Source organism: Equus caballus, chromosome 9 (assembly GCF_041296265.1).
Source record: "Equus caballus isolate H_3958 breed thoroughbred chromosome 9, TB-T2T, whole genome shotgun sequence".
Taxonomy (NCBI): Eukaryota; Metazoa; Chordata; class Mammalia; order Perissodactyla; family Equidae; genus Equus; species Equus caballus.
In genome coordinates, this window is record NC_091692.1 from 30,822,964 (window position 1) to 30,849,286 (window position 26,323).

Below are 26,323 nucleotides of genomic sequence, written 5' to 3' on the forward strand. Positions count from 1 at the left end.
GGTGGTGTAGTGGTTAAGTTCATGTACTCCACTTCAGTGGCCTGGGGGTTTGTGGGGTCGGATCTTGGGCATGGATTTACACACCCATCAAGCCATACTGTTGTGGCATCCCACATACAAACTGGGGGAAGATTGGCATAGACGTTAGCTCAAGGACAACCTTCCTCAAGCAAAAAGAGGAAGATTGACAACAGATGTTAGCTCAGGGCCAATCTTCCTCACCAAAAAGTAAATAAATAAAAAGACCAAGACCACATACATATACACAGAACCATGGTTTACCAAAAAATCTAATTAACTTGAAGAACACAAATATGTAGGCAGAGTGATTGAGTTTTGAAGGATATTTGCCAGTCAGAATAGCCCCAATCCCTTGGCCCTAAAGGCCTCTAGTCTGTGTAGTTTCCATTTATTCCCCTGGTATGAGTGAGGCACAAGTGAGAATCATCAACCTAATTACACTGATGAAAATACCCAAGAAGACACATATTAGACCTCAATAGACTACAGCAGAACACTTTCCACTTATTTATACCTAGGAATGTCTCTCTGTGTGTAGCTGGCGGTTTGGGTATGTACTCCACCTGAACCCCACTAAATGTCCCCCTCTGAAAAATCCATGTTATATGCACTATTGGCTAGAAAGACGTAATTGTTTTAGCCACTCAAACCTCACACCTCGTGACAGTAACGCCAAGTTCCTCTTCAAGCGACAGCACATCATGAGTGTGCTCTTATGGCCTTGTTATTTTCATAGCTTCTAACAGCAATGGAAAATGGATTTTTTAGAAACAAAATGTTCCCTACAGAATATGATTATTAATCGTTTTTTTTCATTGAGTTAATGATAGGTTACAATCTTGTGAAATTTCAGTTGTACATTAGTGTTTGTCATTCGTGTTGTAGGTGCACCCCTTCACCCTTTGTGCCCACCTCCCTCCCCACCTTTCCCGTGGTAGCCACTAATCTTTTCTCTTTGTCCACATTTTTAAATTCCTCATATGAGTGGAGTCATACAGAGATTATCCTTCTCTAACTGGCTTATTTCACTTAACATAATTCCCTCAAGGTCCATCCATGTTGTTGCAAATGGGATGATTTTGTTCTGTTTTGCAGCTGAGTAGCATTCCATTGTATATATGTACCACAACTTCTTTATCCATTCATCAGTTGATGGGCACTTAGGTTGCTTCCATGTCTTGGCTATTGTAAATAATGCTGCGATGAACATTGGAGTGCATAGGATTTTTGGAATTGCTGACTTCAAGCTCTTTGGATAGACACCCAGTAGTGGAGTGGCTGGATCGTATGGTAGTTCTATTTTTAATTTTTTGAGGAATCTCCATACTGTTCTTCATAGTGGCTGCACTAGTTTGCATTCCCACCAGCAGTGTATGAGGGTTCCATTCTCTCCACAACCTCTCCAACATTTGTTACTATTAGATTTAGATATTTTTGTCATTCTAATGGGTGTAAGGTGATATCTTAGTGGAGTTTTGATTTGCATTTCCCTGATGATCAGCCATGATGCGCATCTTTTCATGTGCCTATTGGCCATCCGTATATCTTCTTTGGAGAAATGTCTGTTCATGTCTCCAGCCCATTTTTTGATTGGGTTGTTTGAGTTTTTGTTGTTGAGTTGTGAGAGTTCTATATATATTATGGATATTAAGCCTTTGTCAGATATATGACTTGCAAATATTTTTTCCCAGTTAGTGGGTTGTTTTCTTGTTTCAGTCCTGTTTTCATTTGCCTTGAAGAAGCTCTTTAGTCTGATGAAGTCCCATTTATTTATTCTTTCTATTGTTTACCTTCTCTGAGAAGACATGGTGTCCAAAAAGGTCCTTTTAAGACTGATGTCAAAGAGTGTACTGCCTACGTTTTCTTCTAGAAGCCTTATGGTTTCAGGTCTCACCTTTAGGTCTTTGATCCATTTTGAGTTTATTTTGGTGAATGGTGAAAAAGAATGGTCAATTTTCATTCTTTTACATATGGCTTTCCAGTTTTCCCAGAACCATTTGTTGAAAAGACTTTCTTTTCTCCATTGTATGCACTCGGCTCCTTTGTGGAAGATAAGCTGTCCATAGATGTGTGGTTTTATTTCTGGGCTTTCAGTTCTGTTTCATTGATCTGTGCATCTGTTTTTGTACTAGTACCATGCTGTTTTGATTACTGTTGCTTTGTAGTAAGTTTTGAAGTCAGGGATTGTGATTCCTCCCGTTTTGTTCTTTTTTCTCAGGATTGCTTTAGCAATTCAGGGTCTTTTGTTGCCCCATATAAATTTTAGGATTCTTTGTTATAATTCTGTAAAGAATGTCATTGGGATTCTGATTGGGATAGCGTTGAATCTGTAGATTGCTTTAGGTAGAACCGACATTTTAACTATGTCTATTCTTCCAATCCATGTACATGGAATGTCTTTCCATCTCCTTATGTCGTCATCCAATTCTCTCAGAAAGGCCTTGTAATTTTCGTTATATAGGTCCTTCACTCCTTAGTTAAATTTACCCTGAGGTATTTTATTCTTTTTGTTGCGATTGTGAATGGTATTGTGTTCTTGAGTTCTTTTTCTGTTAGTTCGTTGTTAGAATATAGAAATGCTACTGATTTATGCAAATTGATTTTATACCCTGCAACTTTGCTGTAGTTGTTGATTGCTTCTAACAGTTTTCCAATGGATTCTTTGGGGTTTTCTATATATAAGATCATGTCGTCTGCAAACAGCAAGAGTTTCACTTCTTCCCTCCCTATTTGGATTCCTTTTGTTCCTTTATCTTGCCTGATTGCTCTGGCCAAAACCTCCAGTACTATGTTAACTAAGAGTGGTGATAGAGGACATCCTTGTCTCGTTCCTGTTTTCAGGGGGATGGCACTCAGTTTTTGCCCATTGAGTATGATGTTGGCTGTGGGCTTGTCATATATGGCCTTTATTATGTTGAGGTAGTTCCCTTCTATGCCCATTTTGTTCAGAGTTTTTATCATAAATGGCTGCTGGATCTTGTCACATGCTTTCTCTGCATCTATTGAGATGATGATGTGGTTTTTATTCCTCAGTTTGTTGATGTGGTGTATCACGTTGATTGATTTGCAGATGTGGAACCATCCCTGTGTCCCTGGTATGAATCCCACCTGATCATGATGTAGGATCCTTTTGATGAATTGCTGAATTCTGGTGGCCAAAATTTTGTTGAGAATTTTTGCATCTATGTTCATCAGTGATATTGGCCTGTAGTTCTCTTTCGTGGCGTCCTTGTCTGGCTTTGGTATCAGCGTGATGTTGGCCTCATAGAATGTGCAAGGAAGTGTTCCATCCTCCCTAATTTTTTGGAATAGCTTGAAAAGGACAGGTATTAAATCCTCTCTGAAAGTTTGGTAGAATTCCCCAGGGAAGCCATCTGGTCCTGGGGTTTTATTCTTTGGGATGTTTTTGATTGCTGTTTCAATCTCTTTCCTTGTGATTGGTCTGTTCAAATTGTCTGCTTCTTCTTGAGTGAGCTTTGGGAGATTGTAGGAGTCCAAGAGTTTATCCATTTCCTCTAGGTTATCCATTCTGTTAGCATTGAGTTTTTCACAGTATTCTCTTATAATCTGTTGTATTTCTGCAGAGTCTGTTGTTATTTCTCCTCTTTCATTTCTGATTTTGTTTATTTGAGCTTTCTCCCTTTTTTTCTTTGTAAGTCTGGCTAGAGGTTTTTCAATTTTATTTATCTTCTCAAAGAACCAGCTCTTTGTTTCATTGATCCTTTCTACCACCTTTTTCGTTTCAATAGTATTTATTTCTGCTCTGATTTTTATTATTTCTCTCCTTCTGCTGACTTTGGGCTTTATTTGTTCTTCTTTCTCTAGTTCAGTTAGGTGTAGTTTAAGGTTGCTTATTTGGGATTTTTCTTGTTTGTTAAGATGTGCTTGTATTGTGATGAATTTTCCTCTTAATACAGCTTTTGCTGTATCCCATATGAATTGGTATGGCACGCTATCATTTTCATTAGTTTCCAGGTATTTTTTGATTTTTTCTTTAATTTCTTCAATGATCCATTGCTTGTTCAGTAGTGTATTGTTTAGTCTCCACATCTTTGTGCCTTTCTCAGCTTTTTTCTTGTAATTAATTTCTAGCCATATAGCATTATGATCAGAGAAGATGCTTGTTATTATTTCAATTTTTTTAAATTTGTAGAGGCTTGCCTTGTTTCCCAACATATGGTCTATCCTTGAGAATGTTCCATGTGCACTTGAGAAGAATGTGTATTCTGCTTTTTTAGGATGAAGTGATCTATATATGTCTATTAAGTCCAATTGTTTTAGTTTTTCATTCAGCTCCACTATTTCTTTGTTGATTTTCTGTCTGGATGATCTGTCCATTGATGTGAGTGGGGTGTTGAGGTCCCCTACTATTATTGTGTTGTTTTTAACATCTTCCTTTAGGTCTGTTAATAGTTGCTTTATGAACCTTGGTGTTCCTATGTTGGGTGCATGGATATTTATAAGCGTTATTTCTTCTTGATGAAGTGTCCCTTTGATCATTATACATTGTCCCTGTGTGTCTCTCTTTACCTACCTTATTTTGAAATTCACTTTGTCTGATATAGAAGTGCAACACCTGCTTTTTTTTCCTTGCTATTAGCTTGAAGTATTGTCCTCCACCCCTTCACTCTGAGCCTGTGTTTGTCCTTGGGGCTCAGGTGTGTTTCCTGGAGGCAACAAATTGTTGGATCTTGTTCTTTAATCCATTTTTCCACTCTGTGTCTTTTTATTGGAGAGTTCAATCCATTTACATTGAGAGTGATTATTGATGCATGTGGACTTAAAGCTGTCAATCTGTTTCTCATTATCTGGCTTTCCTGCTTTTCTCTTCCTGTGTGCTTTATCCTACCCATTTGATACTGCAATTTCTTATGTTGAGTTTCTTAGATTTTTGCTTATTTATGTTTTGTGTCTCTGTTCTGTTGTTTAGTTTAGTATCTACCCTGAAGTTTGTATTTAGAAACTTGTGTATAATATAGTCTATTCTCTGGTGGTCTCTTACTTACTTGGCCTAGACTAATTTAGTCCCTTTGCTCTTCCCCTCCTAAATTATTATTTTCACTTCTTGTTCCAACTTGTGTTATGAGTTTGCAGTTAGAGTGATAAGATCATCTTTGCTTTGGTAGTTTCCTTACCTTTATCCTAATGCTATAGTTGAATATTTGCTATCCTATTCTGGTTCTATTTATCTGTCTCCCTGCTCTGTGGTTTGTGACCCTTTTCTCCCTTTTTTCTTTTTTCAGGTATGAGAGCCTTCTTGAGGATTTCTTGTAGTGGAGGACTTTAGGTTGCAAATTCCCTTAACTTTTGTTTGTCTGGAAAAGATTTAATTTCTCCCTCATATCTGAAGGATATTCTTGCTGGATAGAGTATTCTTGGCTGAAGATTTTTATCTTTTAAAGATTTGAATATGTCACTCCATTCTCTCCTAGCTTGTAAGGTTTCTGCAGAGAAATCCGCTGAAAGTCTGATGGGGCTCCTTTGTAGGTAATTCTCTTTTGTCTTGCAGCCCTGAGAATTCTTTCTTTGTCATTCCTGTTTGCCCTTTGTACTACTATATGCCTTGCAGTAGGTCTTTTTACATTGACAAATCTAGGAGATCTGAAAGCTTCCTCTACACATATTTCTCCCTCAATCCCTAGATTTGAGAAGTTCTCTTCTATAATTTCATTAAGCACACTTTCTGCTCCATTTTCCTTTTCTATGTTCTCGGGAATTCCTATGATCCTTAAACTCTTTCTCCTCATTGAATCTGCTATCTCTCTAATGTTTTCCTCATTCCTTTTAATCCTTAGTTCTCTTTCTTTCTCTGTCTGGAGCCATTCAGCCTGTCTGTCTTCGATTATGCTAATTTGCTCTTCTATGTTGTCTACATGGGCATTCAGAGAATCCGTATTCTGTTTTATCTGGTCCATTGTGTTTTTCATCTCTAGTAATTCTGTTTGATTCTTCTTTATAATTTCAATCTCTTTTGTGAAGTAACTCCAGAACTCGGCTTGTTTCTCTATCTTTCTCGCTACCTCATTGAGTTTTTTGATTATAGCTGCTCTGAACTCATTTTCATTTAGTTTACCTAATTCCAAGTCCTCAGGACTTAATTCTATGTTTTTATTGTTTTCCTTCTGGTCTGGGGCTTTTATAAATTGCTGGATGATAGAGGAGCGGTTTTTTGGCATGGTGGTAGAATTCAGTTGCAGTTACAGCCTGTCGCCACTAGATGGGGGTCGAGAGCCACGTGTTCTGAGCTCTCCGCATTCGGGCAAGATGGCGGCGCCCAGTGCGCTTTGCCAGGGTGGGGGCGGGGGCTGGGGCTGGGGCGGTTTCTCTCATGCACCAATCTGGATTCCATCAGTTCTGTTCTCTGGTCTCCCGGGGCCCTGCGTTTATGAGGTCCCCGCCCACGGAAGCTTTCTCCCATCAGCGGGTTTCCACTGTACCGGCCGTGGGAGTCCTAGATGATCCCCCGGTCATGCAGCCCCTCCCCCGCTCCTTCCCGGACCCTTGCGGTGATCCCGGTTTCTAGGGGATGGATCGATGTTCTCTCTTACCCCATTCCAGCTCCTCCGAGGCAGGCAGTATGGGCTCCATCTTCTGTCTTTTGATACTGTAGGTCTCTGAGTCCTGGCATTAGGTTCATTAGCTGAAATTCAGGGTTTTTTTTTTTTTTCAGTCGTTTGTTGTACTTTGGAGGGGAGAGAGTCCCGGGTCAGCTCACCGTGCCATTTTGCTCCATCTCTATATTGGTAAAATGGGTGGGGCACTTGGCTTTTAATTGCAGCGGTCACCTTTTGGGGTCCTTGGTTCTAACAGCCACGCAGCAGCTCTTAACCTGGAGAGAAGGCACTTGTGACAAGTTGCATTCTTCCAAAGCCTTCACGTTGGTCATTTGGGATAACTCAATCGTTTTATTTTTAAAATTAAAACGTAATGATGTATTCTCTAGTTTAGAATTCTATCTTTTAACTATAGTTATGTAAATATCAGCTAATATTGACCAATCAATGACCTTTAACAAAGGGCAAACAAATAGATTGTTCTGCTCTAAATTTAATATTTATGTAACCATTATTCATAGGGAGTAAATTTTTTGAAACTTTAATATTTCTTTATTACAGAAGAAAACAATGTTTTTAATATACTTTTACCTAGTAATTCCTTTTAGTCTTTCTATGATAACTTATTTTTAGTGAGTTTCTTGTAAATAATATAGAATCAGGTTTTCCTTTTTGTTCTATTTACCATGGATTACTAACTTTGCTTACAAAAGGAAGATTGCATTACATTTTTAGTTTTTTAACTGTTATAATATCATCTTACTTTTGGCTTTTAACCTATCTAAAGAATTCTTTTTTCAGATAGCTTTAGGAAGAACAGAGTGAACCAAAACACTTGTCATTTTCTTATGTCTAAGTTCAACAATTTCTGTGTGTGTGTGAGGAAGTTTGTCCCTGAGCTAACATCTGTTGCCAATCTTTCTCTTTTTGCTTGAGGAAGATTTTCCCTGAGCTAACATCCATGCCAATATTCCTCTATTTTATGTGGGATGCTGCCACAGCATGGCTTGATGAGTGGTGCTAGCTCCATGCCCGGGATCCAAGCCTGTGAACTCTGGGAGACCGAAGTGGAGCACGTGAAGTTAGCCACTAAGCCATCGGGCTGGCCCCAAGTTCAACAATTTTTAAACATCAAATCCTAACCAATGAAATAAGAACTTCTTGCCCTCACCTCTTTCCCAAAATGAAGATCGTATCCTTAAACAAGACTTTTAAGTCCTATCATTTTGTGAGAATACTTGAATTACTCACAAAACCGTCAAGACTTTAGCACAGATTCCTCAGCTGAGTCCACATGACTCCAACTACTAAAGAAACATGTGGACCCAAAGGTGCAGGATTTGATCTGTGAGATAATATCAGGTGGAGAAGAACAATCTACTAGATGTTCCCAGAGTTTAAGCACCAACACCAACATCTTTACTTTCTGATCTTTCAGCTCCACTTGTGATCTGGCTTCACCCCACTCTGACACCTATTTCCTGAGTTTTTGACTAGCTCAGTAGTATCACATTGCTGAGTGCCTGGTCTCATGTCTTATTTACTACCTCAGCTTTATGCCAGAGGCTGTTTTCCATTCTCAAGCTGAAGGCAAGCTTGATTATTCTAACACTTGATTTTTGGTGTGTTTGACCTTGGACTGGAGTCACAATTAAACAGCTATACTAGCTCAATTCCTTCTAGTACCACACCTCTAGGGCTTCTGTCTAAAGTAGAAGTATCTATACACCCATATCTTTTAAACTTGAGCCTTTATGAACACAAGAAATCTGCTGATTCAGGAGTCTCTGGACCTCAGATAAAGACACACTGTCAATTTTGGTGATCACTGGCACCAACAATGTTGTGAATGTGTTGTGGGTTGAGTTGTGTCCCCTTAAAATTCATATGTAGAAGACCTAACCGACAGTACCTCAGAATGTCAAAATACAGTCACTGCAGATATCATTAGATAAGATGAGGTCGTACTGGGGTACAGTGGGATCCTAAACCCATGTGACTGGTGTCCTTATAAAAGGGGGAAGTTTGGACACAAACACACACACACAGGAAGAATGTCATGTAAATATTGGAGTTATGCTGCCACAAGCCAAGGAATTATCAGTAGCTGGAGGAGATAGCTGGAACAGACACTCCCCAGGGTGTTCAGAGAGAGCACGGCCTTGCCAACACCTTAATTTTGGACTTCTGGCCTCCAGAACTGTGAGACAATAAATTTCTCTTGTTCAAAGCTTCCCAGTTTGTGGTATTTTGTCATAGCAGCCCTAGGAAACTAATGCAGAACGAAAATGGAAAAGCAGGCAAAGAAATCAAATGATAGTCTATTTAAGAAGAAATCTAGCAGATTCAGTATAGGTTTGAATCAATATTTTAAAGGTTACAATAACATTATAATTGCAAACATTAAAAAATTATAGGTAATTTATGGGTCCCCCAAGAATATGCTATATATGATTTTGGGGGGAAAAATCTATTTTACATCATGAGGTCCAATGAATAGGAGGGAGGAATTTGTTTTGTTTGCTTCTCTATATTTCTCTGCTTTAAGAGAAAGAACTGTGCTCTATTTGTCCTTGTTGCCCTCATAAACGAACAGTCGGGTAAATGAATCAGAGAGTTAGAAAACGAGTGAATAACCTACTTCCAGAGTGGAACCATCGAGCCTTGTCTTTCATTTTATCTACAGTCTACAGCTTTGATTTGAAGCTCTCTACGGCACTGAATAAACGTCTTTGAAAGCCAAATCTCTTATTCTAACTCTTAAGATTGCGATTCTCTTTACTAGAGCCCACTTCTGTGTTTGATCACAAGTCATGCTTTTCAAATCTGCAAAGAGATCCAAAAATAAGAACGTGCCCTCTTCTATGAAATACATGGAGATATATGTCATTGGTCTTTTTCAAGCTCTTAATCTACTTTTTAGTCTGTTGTACACAAAGACTTTTTCCCAAATTTGGTTCTCTCATATTATTTTCCATCTCATGGAAAACAACATCATTTCCTTTTGTTAACTCAAAATCTCTGGACTCTCTTCTCATACCATACATTCTGTCTGCCAGAAAATCCTCTTGGTTATACCCTCAAAATATTTCCTGAACCTAAGTATCACCTTTACTGCTATCATGTCAGCCACGCCACCACCATCTCTCACCTACAGCACTGTAACGGGTTTTCAACTAGTCTTCCTGCTTCCACTCTGGTTCTCCCCCACCTTCTTAGTCTGTTTTCACACACACTCAGAATTATCTTTTTAAAATATATGCCAAATCATGCTTCTCTTCTATTTAAAATTATCCAAAGGATCTTATTTTGTTCATTCTGTCTTTACTTGCTAAAATGTAGGCTCCATGAGAGAAGAGATTTGTTTTTCTTCTGTTCCCTGAGGCATCCCCAATGCCATAACAGTGCCTGACTGACAGTTGGTGCTCAAGAATATTGGTTCATTGTTGTTTTGATCTCCTGACTGGTGATCGGTCTATTCAAATTTTCTACATCTTCTTGGTCCAGTTTTGGAAGGTTGTATGTTTCTCAGAATTTATCCATTTCCTCTAGATTATCCAATTTGTTGGTGTATAGCTTTTCATAGTATTCTCTTATTATCTTTTGTATTTCTGAGGTGTCCGTTGTAATCTCTCCTCTTTCGTTTCTGATTTTATTTATTTGAGCCTTCTCTCTTTTTTTCCTGGTGAGTCTAGCTAAATGTTTGTCAATTTTGTTTATCTTTTCAAAGAACCAGCTCTTGGTTTCATAATTTTTTCTATTTTTTTTTTAGTCTCCATTTCATTTATTTCTGCTCTGATTTCTATTATTTCCTTCCTTCTGCTGATTTTGGGCTTAATTTGTTGTTCTTTTTCCAGTACCTTTAGGTGCGCTTTTAGATTGTCTATTTGGGATTTTTCTTCTTTGTTGAGGTAGGCCTGAACTGCTATAAACTTCCCTCGTAGAACCGCTTTTGCTGTATCCCACAGATTTTGGCATGTCATGTTTTCATTTTCATTTGTCTCCAGGAATTTTTTGATTTCTTCATTGACCCAATCGTTGTTCAGTAGCATTTTGTTCAATCTCCACATTTTTGTGGCTTTTCTGGTTTTCTTTCTGTAGTTGATTTCCAGTCTCATACCTTTGTGGTCAGAAAAGATGCATGATATTATTTCAATCTTCTTAAATTTATTGAGACTTGTTTTGTGGCCTAACATGTGATCAATCCTGGAGAATGTTGCATAGGCATGTGAAAAGAAGGTGTATTCTGTGGTTTTTGGATAGAATGTTCTGTATATATCTACTAAGCCCATCTGGTCTAATGTATCCTTTAAGGCAAGTGTTTCCTTATTGATCTTCTGTTTGGATGATCTATCCATTGGTGTAAGTGGAGTGTTAAAGTCCCCTACTATTATTATGTTACTGTCTATTTCTCCTCTTATGTGTGTTAATAATTGCTTTATATATTTAGGTGCTCCTGTGTTGGGTGCATAGATATTTGCAAGTGTTATATTTTCTTGTTGGATTGTTCCCTTTATCATTATGTAGTGCCCGTCTTTGTCTCTTATTACTGTTTTTGATTTAAAGTCTGTTTTGTCTGATATTAGTATTGTTACCCCCACTTTCTTTTCTTTACCATTTGCATGGAATATCTTTTTCCATCCTTTCATTTTCAGTTTATGAGTGTCTGTAGGTCTGAAGTGTGTCTCTTGTATGCAGCATATACATGGATCTTGTTTTTTTATCCAGTTGGCCACCCTATGGCATTTGATTGGAGCATTTAGTCCATTGACATTTAAAGTAGCTATTGATAAATATGTATTTATTGCCATTTTGTCACTTCTTTTTTTTGGGGTGTTTTAGTAGTTCTTCTGGGTTCCTTTCTTTTTCTCTTGCTCTCTTCCCTTGGGAAAACTGGACAGCCATATGCAAAAGAATGAAAGTAGACCATTCACTTACACCATGCACAAAAATCAACTCAAAATGGATTAAAGACTTGAATGTAAGACCCGAAACCATGAGATTTCTAGAAGAAAACATAGGAAGTACGCTCTATGACATTGGTCTGAGCAGCATATTTTCAAGTCCCATGTCTGACCAGCCAAGGGAAACAAAAGAAAAAATGAACAAATGGGACTACATCAAACTAAAAAGCTTCTGCACAGCAAAGGAAACCATGAACAAAACAAAAAGACAACCTAACAATTGGGAGAAGATATTGCAAACCATATATCAGATAAGGGGTTAATATCCAAAATATACAAAGAACTCATACAGCTCAACAACAAAAACACCGACAGTCCAATTAGAAAATGGGCAAAAGATCTGAACAGAGATTTCTCCAAAGAAGATATACAGACGGACAACAGGCATATGAAAATATGCTCAACATCATTAGCTATCAGGGAAATGCAAATCAAAACTACAATGAGGTATCACCTCACTCCAGTCAGAATGGTTATAATTAACAAGACAGGAAACGACAAATGTTGGAGAGGGTGTGGAGAGAAAGAAACCCTTGTTCACTGGTGGTGGCAGTGCAAACTGGTGCAGCCACTACGGAAAGCAGTATGGAGTATCCTCAGAAAATTAAGGATAGATCCACCATATGATCCAGCTATTCCACTGCTGGGTATTTATCCAAAGAACTTGAAAACACAAAGGCATAAAGATGCTTGCACCCCTATGCTCATTGCAGCATTATACACAATAGCCAAGACATGGAAGCAACCTAGGTGACCATCAAGGGACAAATGGATAAAGAAGATGTGGTATTTATACACTATGGACTACCACTCAGCCATAAGAAATGATGAAATCCAGCCATTTGTGACAACATGGATGGACCTTGAGGGTATTATGCTGAGTGAAATAAGTCAGAGGGAGAAGGTCAAATACCTTATGATCTCACTCATAAGTAGAAGATAAAAACAACAACAACAGAAAAACACATAGCATTGGAGATTGGACTGGTGGTTACCATTGGGGAAGGGGGAAGGGCAAAAGGGGTGATTAGGCTCACATGTGAGGGGATGGAGAATAATTAGTGTTCGGGTGGTGAACATGATGTAATGTATACAGAATTCAAAATATGATGTACATCTGAAAAAAATAAATATTAAAAAAAATCTGGAAAAAAAAGAATATTGGTTCAGTAAATGAAAGGCATTGACAGCTGGTATAAAAATGCTTTTAAGAAGCAGCCAAATATTTTCAAAAAGTGTTAAAACATGTTGAATTGTTGAGTCTTTAAATGATTTTAACATTAATATTAAAATAAAAACTCAGTCTTAGAATTCACTAACATAAGCTCCCTAATGCGTGGGCATAGAAAGAACTCAAAATCACCAAGTGCATTAAAGCTAGGAAGAAGAAAGCAATTGGGATGATTCTCTACAATAGAAGGTTTCAGGAATTTGTTTCCAGGAAAATATTCTAAAATTAATTAAAGATTATTAAAAAATATAATAAAGGAAGACAATGTTTTGCAGTAAAGAGAACATGCCCTTGGAGCAGGAGACCTATATTTCAATCCTGATTTTGCCGCTGATTGGCTATATGACCTTGAGATAATCTTTCACAACTTTGCATTCATGTTAGACTTCTAGTCAAATAATCAATTTTAAAGAGAATTTCTTCCCTTAGGAGGAAGCAAAGAGTTTCAAGGACGATTCTGAAAGTTCTAAATTCCAGTCACAAGTTTCTTCGTAAGTAAGCTAGGGAATGAGATACGAATTACAGCAAATCCAAACCAATTGCAGTTTGAGCAAAAGAAATGGCCTCAATGGAAACCATAATTGCTATGAAAACCTTCTATTAAGTAAATATGCCACTATGTCAAAATAATACTGCAAGAGGATTTAAATATTTTTCTCTCATCTTTTATTTTGAAATCTCATAGTTAAAAAAAAATTCAAAACATTACCAGATGGATTACTGAATATCCATTCTCTGAAGAAGCTGACATTTCATCAATCTGATGAAAATTTGAGCTCCTATGTATAGTTCTTAACTGAGATAATAACGGGCATTTTAAGAAGAAAGCTTAGCTAGGAAGTTTGATAGAAAGTTTGGCTGTGAAAGAAATTGTTTTTGTACAATTAACTTTCTTCATATTAAAAATGTTCTGTCTGCTAATGTGATTCAGGAACTCCTAACTAAAAAACAACTAATGTTTGCCGAAGTTCTTTGAAAAGACAGTTTTGGATGTGAAAGATAGTTTATTCTAGAAAATGTGCTAATAATGGTTATATACATGTAAAACTCACAAAAACCTAACCATTTGTATAAACAATGTTAACTTTTTTTTAAAAGAACGTATCTAGAAATTACATGATTAAGGAAAAATAGATAAACAAAAATTGAGAAGTTGTATCAGTCAGTATTTTTGGTTGCAAGATCCAGCAATGGATTCTGGCTAACTTCAAAATTTATTGGAAGAACATTTTGTTTGGCTTACAGAATCAAGCATAGGGCAAGGAATGAGGATGAGAAGGAAGACTAGAGCAAGGGAGGTTCGGCAGTAAGGCTCAGAGCCAAGGACAAAGCGCTGGGAACCATCCTGAAGGTCATGAACTCTCTCCTTGCATCTCATCAAACTGCATTCTGTTAAAATACTTAGCAAAATGAGAAAAAAAATTTTGTTTCCCTTCAACCTGCTTTTATGACTTTATTCCAATATTTTTCAGAATACTTGATTAAAGCATGTTCTGGTTGATCCAAAAATCATTAGGTGTTAGCTTCTTTTCTCATCAGTGTCAATGGTGACTATAGCTAACAATATAGTAACTATGGTGGCTATAGTTAACAATACTGTATTATATACTTGAAAGTTACTAAGAGAGTAAATCTTAAATGTTCTCACCACACGCGTGCGTTCACACACACACACACACACAGGTAATTGCATGAGGGGATGGATGTGTTAAGTAACGTTATTATGATAATCATTTTGCAATATATGAGTGTATCAAATCATCATATTGTATACCTTAAAGCTACACATTCTTGTATGTCAACTATATCTTAATAAGGCTAGGGGAAAAAGCTGTAATCTTAAAGAAATGATCCACTCTTTGATACTGTGGTTCTAATAATATTTGCAAATTAGGATGAATATTATTTGAAAAATCAGCCTCTTTTGCTTTGTGTGTTATGTAGATTCCTAACATCACCTAAGAATATGAGTCTCTAGAAAATTGTAGCATAGAATTAAGTAACAATAAGTTTTCTGACTACTGTGCTCCATCTAAAAGAAAACAATCATGTAGGCTCATATTTTCAACACACTCATCTAAAAATAGTTGTGTTCTCAGCAAAACAAAGCATGTTATGGAAATTAATAAACAGAAACCTCATTAAATTGGAGTCAAGAAGCCAAAAGGGGGAGCTCTCAAGCCTTATGATAATTACAGAGTCCAACAGGAAGTAGAAAGACTTCCTTTTCTTGACCAGGAAGAAGCTCAGCCAATGAGAAACTGTCACAATCAGCCAATGAGAAGCCTCAAACTCTTTGCTTACAATAGCCCTCCCAAATTCCTCCTCCTCTTTATAAATCCTCATGGTTACCTGCAGGAAATTCCTTTCGGTAATGCCGAATTCTTGTGGTTTACTGATGTTTTTTATTTAAAAGGTGACAAAGGCAAATATTGTGCTGCGTATACTTTCTCAACTGCTTGATATCATTGAGGCAGCACCTTTTTACTTACTGGGCTCCTTTGGCCCAACAGCCTGAATTATATGCTCTTACTTGGGCTTGTACTTTAGCCAAGGGCAAAACTGCCACTATTTATACTGATAGTAGATATGCTTTCAGAGTAACTCATGATTTTCGAATATTGTGGAAACAACATGGTTATTTTACTTCCAGTGAAAATAAAATTTAAAATGTCCCCTATGTTTAGGAATTATTAGATGCTATTTTAATATTGCCTGCTGCTCTCACTATTCTTAAGATCCCAGGGCATTCTAAAGTTGACTCTCTGGAAGCTAAAGTAAATAACCTTGCTGACATTTATGCAAGGAATGAAGCCATTAAAGGAACCAACAATAGCCAAGCCTCTGTCATGGTCCAAAGGGATATTTCCCCAAATGATAACTTTGAAAAATTGTCTATAGAAGATAAAAAAACTGGTCTCAGAAAAGGAAAAACAAGATTGGAAATTCAATAATTGTTGGTTTAATAAAAAGAGAAAGCTCTGGTTTGGACCAAATAACAACCTGGTCCTACTGGGGACTTTAAAATTCCCATGTATTACAATTGTACGTGCATTAAACTATTGGTCTACAAAATGATAACATTTATAAATCAATATTGGTGGGGAAATATTAACAAGGCCACAAAAAGTACCTACCTCACTTGTCCCACTTGTCGAAAATACAGTTCAGGGAAGCCTGTTTGTATGGTTCCTTGATGTTTTAAACTGTCTAATGGACCATTCAAGATTTGGCAAATGAGTTTCAAACAACTTCCCCTGTCTCATGGATATAAATATATTTTAGTTACAGTTTGTATGTTTTCTCACTGGGTTGAAGCCTTCCTTTGCAGACAGGCTACAACCTCTTCTGTGGCCAAATCATTTTGGAAACGATCATCCCTACCTGAGGAATTCCTCTCAAGCTTCACAGCAACCAAGAAACCTACTTTACCGGTCAGGTACTTCAACAAGTCTGTGCTATTTGGCTGGTTTTACATTTTCACTATGCTTACGACTTTCAGTATTTTGGTTTAGTTGAAAACAGCAATGGCATTATTAAGACTCAGTTGGCAAATTTTGTAGAGACCTTCCAAATATCTTGGCCAAAAGCATTGCCACTAGTCTTTCTAAATCTCAAATACACCCCCTTTGGAACTCATAAACTCTCACTTTTTGAGATAGTCACAGGATACCCAATGCATTTGGCTCCTGCCTCTTTTGACACAGACCCAACAAAAGCAGATATACTCCAATATTGCAAAGACCTAATTCTTTTTGTTAAAAATAACCATGTTTTGATAGAACAATCTTTTCACAGTGCACTCCAGACAGACAAAGACCTTAAGCATCACATCTTGCAACCTAGAGATTTTTCTATTGGAAAAGACACCTCCAGATGGACTTTCTTCAAACTGACTGGAAAGGCCCCTAACAGATACTGCTAACTAAACCTTGTACCACAAAACTACAGGGAATAGACTCTTGTTTTCATGGGACAAACCTAAAGAAAGCACCAAATCCTGACTGGACCTGCACTTCATCTGGTGACATAAAAGTAAAGATTTCCCACAATTGAAGCAGATGACATCTGATGAGACATCTTTCTCAAGATGTCCAGAGCAGGCATGCTAGAAGTTTGTCTGCCAAACCTTTGCTAATGACTTAATGCTTCAGATGATCTCCCATGCCTATAATCTTGATAACATATGGACTTTAGAAAAGAAAAAAGCCTGAGAATTCTCCCTTCTACCCCTCCTTATTACTCAAATGTGGTCATAATAGATTTTAAATCTGTGGAATTTCCCTTTGATGTCAGGCATGACATCCAGGAAAAGGTCCTTCCTGGCACTGAGGGACAAAAGGCCAAGGAAACCAGAAAAAGCTAACTCTTGATTAGTGATGTTTTCAGAGAAAGATCTCAATCAAAGTGGAAAATGTCAAAATTAATAAACAGAAACCTCATTAAACTGAGGTTGGGAGGCCAAAAGGAGGAGCTCTCACACCGTATGGCAATTGCAGAACTCAACAGGAGGAAGAAAGACTTCCCCTTCTTGAGTGGAAAGAAGCTCAGCCAGTGAGAGACTGTCACAATTCAGTCAATGAAAAGCCACTCTGCCTCATACTCTTTGTTTTCATTAGCCCTCACAACGTCCTCTTTTCCTCTTTCCTTCATTGCTGCTAGAGGAATTGCATGTGGTTCACCATTGTTGCAGACCCCAAATTGCAATTGTTTTGCTGATCCAAAATAAACCCATTTTTGCTGGAGAAATAACTAGCTATCTATTTGTCTAGGGTCATTAAGGTTAAACAAACTACATTATACTTCTTGCAAATACAAGAGCCTAATAAGTATCTTGAGGTTTCATTCTCTAGAACTACTCCATTTCATCTGGCATTCTAGGACTTTTAGAGTCCAGAGAACTTCAGTCAGCAGGAAAAAATGTTTACCCTTCCTCACCTTCACTTCAAGTTTCTAGTTTCTTATATCCTTATGGATAGACAGTTCATTCTTATATAAGAGAATTAGTATCCTCACATAAAAGAAGTCTGGGTAATTTTAGCAAATGACCAAATTCCATCAAATTCAGAGATCACTCCTAAAACCCCAATGTTATGTAACACAGAAAGATACTATATTAGTCAGGATTCTTTGGAGAAACAGACTCAATAGATAGATAGATAGGTAGATAGATAGATAGATAGATAGATAGATAGATGGATAGATAAAGAGGAAATTTATTATAGGCATTGGCTCAAATGGTTATGGAAGCAGTGAAGTCCCATGATCTGCTCTCTGCAAGTTGGAGAACCAGGAATGTCAATGGTATAAGTCCAAGTCCAAAGGCAAAAAAATTAGGAGGTGAGGGGGGTGATGACATAAGTCTAGATATGAGTCTGAAGGCCTCAGAGCCAAGAATGTCTGAAGATGACAGAAGAGGGATGTCTCAGCTCAAAGAGAGTAAGTTTGCCCTTCCTCTTCTTTTTTTGCTATATTCAAGCCCTCAGTAGATTGGATGATGCTTACCCCCATTGGTGAAGTTCATCTTTTTTACTCAGTCTACCAATTCAAATGCTAATCTCTTTCAGAGACACCCTCACAGACATACCCAGACATAATGTTTTACCAGCTATCTGTGCATCTCTTAACCCAGTTAAGTTGACATATAAAATTAATCATCACAGATACTCATGTTAAATTTCTATTTGTGCAAGGCATGTGTGTCCCTCATCCATCACAGCTTAAGACTGACCCAGGAGAGCATAATGTGATCACATCAATTGGAGACAAACAAGGTCCCATTGCCATTGCTGAAAAATACTTTTGAAAGTAATCTGAGGAGATAGGCATAGCTACACTCCAGAGGACAGCTTAACACACATGGCATGAGGCCTCTTGAGTGGGTGGGGTGGCTACCTTGGGTACCAGGGGCAGGGAGCACACAGTGTAAGAATGCCCACTCCCCTTGGGTGTTGTCAAGAGGTGGCCTTATGGTGAAACACAGATAGATAGAGTAATGCATGGGCCCATACATGACTCAAACCCCAGGGTAGGAATTGGATCATTACTAGCAAGTAGTCCAGAGATCTAGATTCATCCTCTGTCTGATATGAGAGTCACCTAAAATCAGCATATTATTACTATTCTGGTGGCCCTATCTTGCATGAATATGCAAAAGAAATGCCATACTAGCCAAGGCACCCTCCAGGAACTAGGGCTTAGCAACAGGGTTCCAGACGTCCTCATAGGTATGCTTCCTGAAACTCCTCAAGCATCTGGTCAATCTCCACACAGTAGATTGAAAATCCTTCTAAAGGAGAGAAACAGACAACAGGACCCACACTGGTCCTAGGCTGGGCTTAGTGAGCCTCACAGAGATGGTACTGTAAGTACAGACTAATCCCATATATCAGAGGAATATAATGAAAACACTCTAAAGTGGGAGAGGGGTTTGCATGGGGGTAGGGAAGGGGATCAGAGACTCTCTTGCTTAGGTCTAAGGGTGATATTGGAGGTAGACATCCAACCAAAGCAGTTAGACTCCAGAGAATGTTGTTTTTCCTACTACCCTACTGAGTTATTTGACAAAGAAAATAGTTTCTTGATAAGTGGCTCATTCCCCAGTTTATGTGGGTGGCTGGCTCTGGTTACTTGCAGTATATTTTCTTAAGTGTTCATATCTGTATTCACATTAGAAGCTAGAAAATTTGTTTCTTCCTATTTCTTTGTACTCTGCTTGGAAGTGAATTTTTCTTTTTTATATAAATAATTCTTAAGGTCAATCAGAATGGCAATCAATTCTATTATCTGTATTATGAACCATGAGCAAGCAGAAAGTTTTATATTTTAAGAAACAAACAGCATAAGAAATATTTTACATTTTAGAATATCTAGAATGTAAAAAAGTCCTCAACAAAATATTAGAATATCTAGAATGTTCTGAGGTTTCCATATTGCTCAAAAAACATTGCTCTTAGTGTGGTACAAAGGCCTGTCACAAATGGCCCCAAATCAGTAGAAGTAAGGAAATAATAAAAATCAGAGAAGAAATAAAAGAAAGAGAGACTAAGAAAATAATAGAAAAAATCAATGAAACCAAGAACTGGTTCTTTGAAAAGATAAACAAAATTGACAAACGCTTAGCTAGATTCCCCAACAAAAAAAAGAGAGAAGGCTCAAATAATAAAATCAGAAATGAAAGAGGAGAAATTATAATAGACACTTCAGAAATACAAAAGATTATAAGAGAATACTATGAAAAGCTATATGCCAACAAATTGGATAATCTAGAAGAAATGGATAAATTCTTAGAAACATATAACCTTCCAAAACTGAATCAAGAAGACATAGAGAATTTGAATAGACCAATCACCAGAAAGGAGATCGAAACAGTAATCAAAAACTTTCCCAAAATATAAGTCCAGGATCAGACAACTTTCCTGGTGAATTTTATCAAAGATTCAAAGAAGACTTCATACTTATCCTTGTCAAACTCTTCCGAAAAATTGAAGAGCAGAGGAAGCTCCCTAACTCATTCCACAAAGCCAACATTACACTGACACCAAAGCCAGGCAAGTTCAACACAAACAAAGAAAATTATAGGGCAATATCACTGATGAACATCTAAGCAAAAATCCTCAACAAAATACTAGCAAATTGAATACAAGAATACATTGAAAAGATCACACACCATGATGAAGTGGGATTTCTTCCAGGGGTACAGGGAGGGCTCAACAACCGCAAATCAATCAACATGATACACCACATTAACAAAATGAAAAATAAAAATCACACGATCATATCAATAGATGCAGAGAAAGCATTTGACAAGATACAGCATCCATTTATGAAAAAAATTCTGAATAAAATGGCTATAGAAGGAAAGTAGCTCAACATAATAAAGGCCACATATGATAAACCCACAGCTGATATCATTCTCAATGGAGAAAAACTGAAAGCTGTCCCTCTAAGAACAGGAGATACACAAGGATGCCCACTTTCACCATTGTTATTTAATATAGTATTGAAAGTCTCAGCTAGAGCAATGAGGCAAGAAAAAGGAATAAAAGACATGCAAGCTGGACAGGAAGAAGTAAAACTGTTGCTAATTGCAAATGACATGATTTTATATACAGAAAAACCGAAATAATCCACCAAAAAACTTTTAGAAATAACAAATGAATATGTCCAAGTTGCAGCATACAAAATCAACATAAAAGTCAGTTTTTATACATTAACAACAAAGTAGCAGAAAGAGAAATTAAGAAAAAATGCCATTTATAGTCACAACAAAAAGAATAAAATAACTAGGAATAAATTTAAGCAAAGAGGTGAAAGACTTGTACGCTGAAAATTATAAAACATTGTTGAAAGAAATTGAAGAATATACAAAGAAATGGAAAGATATTCTGTGCTCTTGGATTGGAAGAACTAACATAATTAAAATGTCCAGACTTCCTAAAGCAATCTAAAGATTCAAGGCAATCCCTATCAAAGTTCCAACAACATTTTTCACAGAAATAGAACAAAGAATCCTAAAATTTAGATGGAACAACAAAGACCCTGAATAGCCAAAGGAATCCTGAGAAAAAAGAACACAGCTGGAGTTATCACACTCTCTGATCTCAAAACATACTACAAAACTATAGCAACCAAAATGTCACGGTAGTGGCACAAAAACTGATACACAGATCAATGGAACAGAATCGAGAGCCCAGAAATAAAGCCACACATCTATGGACAGCTAATTTTTAACAAGGGAGACATGAACATACAATGGAAAAAAGAAAGTCTCTTCAATAAATGGTGTCGGGAAAACTGAACAGCCACATTCAAAAGAAAGAAAGTAGACCATTATCTTACAACATACCTGAAAATTGACTCAAAATGGATTAAAGACTTGAATGTAAGACCTGAACCACTAAACTTCTAGAAAAAAACATCGGCAGTACACTCTTCGACATTGGTCTTAGCAGCTTATTTTCAAGTCCCATGTCTGACCAGGCAACGGAAACAATAGAAAAAAATAAACAAATGGGGCTACATCAAAATGAAAACCTTATGCACAGAAAGGAAACCATCAACAAGACAAAAAGACAACCTAATAACTGGGAGAAGATATTTGCAAACCGTATATCTGATAAGGGGTTAATATCCAAAATATACAAAGAACTCAGACGTCTCAACAACAAAAAACTAACAAACCAATTAAAAAATGGGCAAAAGACCTGAGCAGACATTTCTCCTAAGAAGATACACAGTTGGCCAACAGGCAGATGAAAAGATGTTCAACATTAACTATCAGGGAAATGCAAGTCAAAAGTACAATGAGATATCATGTCACTCCTGTCAGAATGGCTATAATTGACAAGTCAGGAAACAATAAGTGCTGGAGAGGCTGTGGAGAGAAGGGAAGCCTCATACACTGTTGGTGGCAGTGCTAACTGGTGCAGCCACTATGGGAAGCAGTATGGAGAAAATTAAGAATAGAACTACCATATGATCCAGCTATTCCACTGCTGGGTATTTTTCCAAAGAACATGAAAACACGAATGCGTAAAGATACCTGCACCTCTATGTTCACTGCAGCATTATTCACAATAGCCAAGACTCAGAAGCAACCTAGATGCCCATCAAGGGATGAATGGATAAAGAAGATGTGCTATATATACACACAATGGAATACTACTCAACCATAAGAAATGGTGAAATCCAGCCATTTGTGACAACATGGATGGATCCTGAGGATATTATGCTAAGCAGAATAAGTCAGAGGGAGAAAGTCAAATACCATATGATCTCACTCATAAGTAGAAGATGAAAACAGTGACAAAGAAACACATAGAGATTGGATTGGTGGTTACCAGAGTGGAAGGGAGGAGGCAGGAGGGGGAAAGAGGTGATTAAGCACATAGATTGTAATTAGTCTTTGGGTGGTGAACATGATATAACCTACACAGAAATAAAAATATATAATGATGTACACCTGAAGTTTATATAATGTTATAAACTCATGTTACTGTGATTTAAAAAAAAAAGATTTTAAGTTTATTGATTTATGAGTTAATAAAAAAGGAGATTATCCCGAGTGGCTTTGACTTAATCAGATGACGGTCCTAAGATGAGAGACTGGACTTTCTCTGAGATCAGAGTTTAACACCTGCTTGTCTCAAAGAAGAAAGCTGTCTTGAGTTCTACGAGCCTAAGAAAATCAATTCTGCCAACAACTAGATGAGCTTGGAAGTGGAATCATCCCCAGCTGAGCCTCCAGATGAAAACATGATTCAGATAACACTTTGTTTCCAGCCTTGTGAGTTGTAGAGGACACAGCTATGTTCTACCCAGGCTGCTGGCACATGGACACTGAGAGATAATAAATACAGGTGTGTTTAGTTTTAAGCAAAAAAAAAATACTGTCATTTGTCACTAATGTAATTCTATATCCATGGCGTTAGCAGTTTTAGCCAAAAGGATTAAGCTCCATGTGTATTAGCTAATAGAGAAGCCCAGTGGAGGAAATGGAGATGACTTATGCTTATGTTATTGTTAATTTCAGGTGTATAATGGAAGATTTGATCTGTCTTGTCAAGTTCTTAATGGCTAATTCCACTGTCTTTATCAAAGAATTCTTAGCACACACAAAGGGAATTTGATCAGACTACCAAAAAATAGTGAAAAGTATTGAAGTATAACAGAAAGAGCATTGGACTTTGAGTCTGATGATGTGGGTATTATTTTAAAAACCTCAGTTTTCTGGGTTATAAAATGAGAGAATTTAACAACATGCTGTCTGTTATCCATTCAAGCTGTGAAATTTTAACTTCTTTGTTGACCTTGTAGTAATCAGAAGCATATTATTCCATTGGCTTCCATGGCCCACAAAGACTGCTATCAAGCTTATCTATAATGCACTAGTTTGTTGGTGTTTGACATTTGCTAGTTGGTTGACATTGGACTACACACATTTATATAACTTTTCTCACAGGTAAGTAAATTATAAAGTATTGCTATCCTTAGTTAAATTACTTAGATAGTGCCAGATCTCCATTTCACCCAGGGCTATGAGTTATACTCAAGCTCATTCTGTGATTAGTTAACATCTATGACATATTGATGACCGATTTCCACAAAATTGGACATATTACATAATGGAAACGTGATTAATTGCATCATTGTTCAGTATGTTTCACTTACGTAAATGATCTTCAAGAATAATCACTCAAAAGTTAATCTTGCTTTGATTGTACCTTCAGCTTCTTTCATAGCTGCATACTGTTGAACTCCTTCAATTCTATTTTGCTAAAAAATGATGATTAAGGTAACTTAATGTACATATCAGCAGTGTGGTGGTTAATTTTGTGTGTCACTTTGGCTAGGCTATGGAGACTAGTTGTTGGTCAAACACTAGGCTAAAAGTTGCTGAGAAGATATTTTGTACATGTGATTACTATCTACAATCACTTGACTTTAAGGAAATTGCCATCCATGATAGGGATGGGCTCCAGCCAATCAGCTGAAGGCCTTAGGCGCAAAAACTGAAGTTTCTGGAAGAAGGAATTTTACTTCAAGACTGTAAAATAGAAAAATTCTGCCTGAGTTTATAGCTTGCCAGCTTGCCCTATCAATTTATACTTGCCATCCCCCACAACTGTGTGAGCTGATCCCTTAAAATAAATCTCTCTCTTTCTCATATGTGTATGTGATATGAGATATACACATTTCTCCAGAGACATAGAAGCCATAGGATATACACATATAAATAAATACGTGTATGAGTGGAATCTATATGTATTATATATATCCTATTGGTTCTATGTCTCTGGAGAATGCTGACTGATACAAGTATTAATGTAAACTCAAATGAAAAACAAAATGCATATATTCAATACATTAAGACTGTGTAATACGATTGATATGTCTGTGAAGAAACCAAGACAGATCAAGAAAGAGTTTAAGTGGCTAATTGTCAAATTAATTTTGTCAAAGTAATCTTCAGGAATTTTTCCTATGAAATTTTCCCACTGCATGGTGACATAGTCGCAAAAGTTATTTCCAACTTTATCACGTAGTTTTCATTTTCTTAGGTTATATTTTCTTAGACATTGGAGACTTTGCAATTATCATCATCTTTTTTTTTTTTTGAATTCTGGTAGAATAGAATAGAATATATGTGATTCTGGTTCAATACATTATAAATGGTGAGTTTAGTTTCGAGCTGAGGTCCTAAATCTTCCTGGCACTCCACTTGTTATCACTAAAGATTTGTGGGAATTTCCTGGACCAGAGTTCATTGATTTCATCCCTGTATGTTGGCAAATTAATAGGGAAATGGATGGATACATTGGTTGCCATCACCCTGGGGTAGGCCTTTGGAAAAACTACACAATGTCCTATTCAGAAGAGAAAATATCACTACTATCAACAGATTATAATGAGATAACTGGCCCACTTTTCATTTGGATTAAATAAAAGACAATGGTTTTTCATATATGCAAAGAGACCTGGCTATCTTTAGATAGACTATTTAGGTGGGAAGAATTACGGTGATTATTCTCTGGAGCAAATACGTTACCCAGCAGTAGTTGTTATCCCACTGTTGACCGTTAGCAGATAGAGATGAGTCTAAAAGCCTTTTGTGCAAATGAAATTTTTTCAGTGACTTGGCATAGGCAGTAGCAGGAGGTAAGAAATACCCAGGCACACAGGTCTGTGTGTGGAGTGAAACCTTGCCTTTGAGTCCATGCTGTCGTCATCTTTCTGGGAGATCCTGGACAAGTTGTCTGTTGAGTTTTATTTTCAGTAAAACCCAGGTTTGGACTAGATGATCTTCCACTTCCTTTCCAGCTATAACATTTCTGTGATTCTCTTTGCATGAGTTTCCCCTCTCTTGTGCTTAGAAAAAAGATTATTCATGTTTTTAACTCCTGAACTTTCCTCCTAAGTTATGCCTTCTCAATGACTAACCACATGCGTAATACACAAAGACTTCTTTATTTGCCATCTATTTTCTTCTTCCAAAGCCTCTTCTTCAAAGTCTTTCAAACATTGTAATTTGAGAGAAACAATTGCAGCAATGGCCGCAACAACTTAAACTCCAGCAAACACTGCTTTTATTCTTATGTATTTATACACCTGGAAAAAATTAATCTGACAGTTGACCACTTAAACTCTCTCTTGATCTGTCTTAGTTTCTTCACAGACATAATAATGCATATATACAATTTTAATGTATTGAATGCATATATTTTGTTTTTCGCTTGAGTTTGCATTAATACTTGTATCAGCCAGCATTCTCCAGATAAACAGAATAGGATATCTATATAGATTTCCCAGCAAGAGTAGACAGCAAGGACTCAAACCCAGAATTTTACTCCTTGTACAGATATAGATATCCTACTGCTTCTATTTGTCTAGTGAAATATGTATATTTCACATGTGTGTATGTGTGTGCATATATTTATCTATTTATTTATTTTAAGGAATCACCTCATGGTATTGTGAGCGCTGGCCAATCTAACATTAATAGGGCAGGCCAGCAACCTGGAAACTTGAACAGATTTTTTTCTCTTTTATAG